The sequence below is a fragment of the Egretta garzetta genome, unplaced genomic scaffold, assembly GCF_000687185.1.
Source record: "Egretta garzetta isolate BGI_Z169 unplaced genomic scaffold, ASM68718v1 scaffold589, whole genome shotgun sequence".
Taxonomy (NCBI): domain Eukaryota; kingdom Metazoa; phylum Chordata; class Aves; order Pelecaniformes; family Ardeidae; genus Egretta; species Egretta garzetta.
Genome location: NW_009266282.1, coordinates 1,372,957 through 1,377,504, shown reverse-complemented (window position 1 = coordinate 1,377,504; position 4,548 = coordinate 1,372,957).

Here is a 4,548-nt window from a genome sequence, read left to right as displayed (position 1 = left end):
TGAAGGACCTGTAAGGAAGAAGCTCCAGTACCAGTCGTCACAAATACAGCTGCATTTCTCTGGTGACCATCTAATATTGCTGCTTTCTTGCAGAGCAGAACAGAGAATTTTATTTGGGAAATAAAACACAGCACAGAAAGTTACAGCAGCCCAGAGCAAGTGAAAGTCAAACTGTCTGGAGAAGGTGAAAAGTGCAGGATAGGGGTTTCTCTTACGAAAAGCAAAGACGAATAAATCTCCAAGATCATTAAGATATAGGCTGCTTGCCTCACTGCCAGCTTTCAGAGTCTGAGAGAGTTTTGCTCATTCTGTTCTCCTTTTCTGTCTGCGAGGAGACCAAGCTGCAGTCAGCCAGACCTGCACCAAAACACAGCATGCAGCATTCATGCATGCTGAAATGCAATGAAGTGGACTGAATTCAGGGCCAAATTTACCCCGTAAGTCCATCCTATAGTCTAATCCCTCTCCTGGGCTGGAGAGTAGCTCCCACACTGTGGTCCTGTATGTTCATGCTACCACACTCCAGATCTCTTTTCCCTTGCTGGTGGCTCCCTACCTCCGTGCTTTGGGCGCTTCTACCCAGAGTGGATGGGTGGGGCAGATTTCTCCTGCAAATCATAGAAAACAGACTATTGCACAGATGTGGGAAACTGGAATGGTTGTAGCTGGCATCACAGGAAAAGTGAAGCTGAGCACAGCCTTACCAGAGCTGGAGTGTGGGTTTCCTTGTGGGCAAAGAGAAAGGGGCAAAGCTTGTGAGGCTGTGAGCTCCTCACGGGTATTGGGGGGAGGAAACGTGGAGACTAAAGGGAGGTAAGTGGCTGAACAGCATCTGTGAGAAGGAGATGCAGGAGAGAAAATGGCTGCGAATTTATTGGCCATTCCTGAATTTATGGAAGAGGGAAGCTTATTCAAACAAAACAAAAAAAAGAAAGAAATTAAGACATGAAAATGAGATTTGGTCTGAGCAAGGTACCATTCCCATTTGTTTTGTATGCATTGCACATGATGAACTGTGAAGCGCTGGAAAGGCACAAAGAAGCAAGCTTGTACTTTTTTTTCTGAGTGAATTAAAGATTAAACATCAGATTTCTCCTATTTTTGTGGAAATAAAAAGTTATTAAATTGCTCCCAGTCAGCCGTATTGGGTTATGTTATATATGGTTAACAAACTGACCCGCATCCACCACTCCATAATGCTCTATCATCGGGGCTGGCAATCAATATGGGATTATGCCTTGTGCTGGGTGTTGCGAGTCTGTGTGGGTGTAAACTTTCCATCTGATACCGCATGTGCCATCTCCCGGCTGTTGCCTATTCCCTCCGGCTGCTGGCAGGTGGGTGGCTGCCGAGGCTGAGAGCAGGGAAGCCATGTGCAGCTGAAGGGTGCTTGGTGCCTGCGGTGTTTCTGCTCACAGCCTGAAAGGAGTGCAGGTCAGTTCTGGCATTGCCGGGGGGTCTTGACAGCCAGGAAGGAGCAGTGCTAACCTCTCTCTGCCTTGATCTTTCCCAAAGGCTGTAGTATATCCAGGATGAGGTCTGAAAGGGGCATTTCGGTGCTCCCCAGGCTGGAACTCAGAAGAAAATTACATTCAGCTGGGAAGAAGAAGAAACCAGGATCATGCTCCTGGGTCAGATGGAGAAAGAAATGTCATTCCTGGACTCCCGTATTTCCTTGGGTAGTCAGTGATACTCATGCTCTTCTTAAAGATGCTTTGTGAGTACCTGCTCTTTCTCTTCCCCTGATACTGTCACCCAGCCTTGCTTTTTGCCCCGGAGCACCTCATCTCCCTCCTTCCTCCTGCTTAAGATGCCTCTATGTACATATCTACTGTTGTATTTAATTAGTATGTTCATGGATTTATGCATCCATTTAAGATAGATTTCACACTGCTGGCTGAATATGAGCTGGCAGTGTGCCCAGGTGGCCAAGAGGGCCAACAGCATCCTGGGTCGTGTCAGGAATGGTGTGGCCGGCAGGAGCAGGGCAGTGACTGTGCCCCTGTCCTGGTCACTGTGGAGGCCGCCCCTCGAATGCTGGGTTCAGGGTTGGGCCCCTCACTCCCAGGACATGGAGGGGCTGGAGCGTGTCCAGAGAAGGGCAACAAAGCTGGGGAGGGGTCTGGAGCCCAAGGCTGCTGGGAAGTGGCTAGGGGAGCTGGAGGTGTTCAGCGTGGAGAAGAGGAGGCTGAGGGGAGCCCTTATTGCTCCCTACAACTGCCTGACAGGAGGGGGGAGCCTGGGGGGTGTGTGTGTGTGTGTCGGTCTCTGCTCCCAGGGAGTGGGAGATGGGATGAGGGGAGGTGGCCTCAAGTTGTGCCAGGGCAGGTTTAGATTGGATATTGGGAAAAAATTCCTTCCCTGAAAGAGCTGTCAAGTACTGGAAGGGGCTGCCCAGGGAAGGGGTTGAGTCCCCATCCCTGGGGGTATTTAAAGATGTGTAGCTGTGGTGCTTAGGGCCAGGGTTTAGTGGTGGGATGGCAGTGTTAGGGTAATGGTTGGACTCTTTTCCAGCCTAAATGATTCTATGATAAATCGTTATTGTATTTCTTTGATAGTAGCACGCTTGCCGTGCACAGCAATGGCAGAACTTACAGTGGACAGGACCAGTCTATAAACTCCCCTACACTGGGAGTGCTGGCTCTTACACTGTCCTTGCAATGACACCTCCACTGTGGGAATCCTTTGGTTTTTTATTAAAAGGGAATTACAGAATTTCCAGCCTCCATGCAGGTCTTCTGTCTCTCATCAGCATGATTCATTTCACGATACCTCCTTGTGCAAAGTGCATCCCTAAGCAGCTGTCACGTGCCCATTGAGCCAACCACCCAGGAATAAGTAAGTCTTGGAAATAATCAGTCAAGGTACAACACAATTCCACTTCCTGTGAAGTAACTGGGAGATACACATCTGTTGTAATGTTCTAAGTGCTAGCAACTTAAACAGATTTTTAAAGGCAGAAGGCTGGAATAACACTCTTTATGGCTTTCAAAAATGCTAAACAGAATATCTGGTTTTGAAAAAGGGAAATTAGAGATCAGCTAGCTTAACTTCCATTTCCAGAGAAGTGCTGGGACAAATAATCAAGCCAAAAACCAAATACTGAAACAAATCAGGGAAAAGAAATAAAAAACAGCCAGTGTGAATGTGTCAAATCTAATCCTTCTGTGACGCTTGTGGATAGGGAAGAAGCAGCACATGTCATCCGTCTTCCACTTAACAAGGCTGTTGACACTGTCTGACACGGTATTCTCAAAAGCTTATTGGGAAAACATGTATGTTTTCTGTATGAAAGTGCTCAAGGTGGTGCAAAACAGAAATTCAGACTCAGAAAGAAGCTCTCAGTGGGTCACTGAATGCCACAGAGTGCCCTTGTCTTCTGTGTGTTCTTCTACAAAGTGGAGTAGAAAATTATTTTATTTAATAAAAGAGGAAGTTGGAAGAGGGCATATGCATGCAGCAGAGCAGGATTACAGCTAGAAATTATTTTTAAAAAGAATTTAGGATGTGAGTACATTTACTGAAACAAATCCAGTCAGAACTAATCAGGCACGGCCTACTGCACACGCACAATGTACAGAGCAAAATGCTCTGCAGCTCTTCTGTGGAAACAGACCTGGATCATGAGCCAGGTCAAGACCATCAATGATGTTACACAAGTGTGAGAAGGCTGAGCACTGGGCTGGTGCATGCTTGGCTCAGCACAGTCTCAGCTTGAGTACTGTGTTCTGCTGTGCATCACATCAGGAAAGATAAGAGATGATGGAAGAGAGCCCAAAGGACAGAAAGAAAGCCCAGAAGTCTGGAAAATAAGACCTTCAGGGGAAGACCCAAAACCAGAGGGTTGGTCTGGAGAAAACTGGGCTTAGGGGAACCCTAACAAGTTTTTAAATCTAGAGAAGGCTACCATGGAAAGAAACAGAGTGCTTTATTCTCCGTATTCCTGTTGGGTAGGACTAGGAGTGATGGGCTTGCACTTCAGGAAGGAGCTGGAGTGAAGATGGCTTAGGAAAGAGTTGGAACCTCCATCAAAGAAGGTTTTTAAGAGCAGGGTGGACAAACTTCTGCCAGGAATGGCTGAGGGAAAGCTGATCTTGACTTCAGGTGGGAGAGGTTTCCTCCAGATGTACCTAGTATGCCCATATGGTTGTGTGGATTTAGAGGGAGTGTGTAATGCTTAGTTCCAGGCTCATGACAACACTGTGGTGTTTTATATCATTTGCTCCCAGATGCATGCTCTCAGCTTTACCAGCTGAACACTGTTTCTTGTCTAAGAGGACCCTTTCCCGCAGTTCATCTGTGCTCCCATTGCATGAGCCATTCCTCACCCTGCACAGATGCTTAAAGGCAAGCAACTGTGAATCTCTGGCAGACCCAGACAAGAGGCACCTCAGGGGCTCAGGCGCTATAAGAACCCTATTTCTAACCTCAAAGCACAGATCATCATGGGAGCCCTTGTAATCAACAAGAACCAAGAGCTGTCTCTGTTTCTCTGGAGAGTGCAGAGGCAGCGGTGCAGCAGCGGTGCAGCAGCTGGGGGGGCAGCCG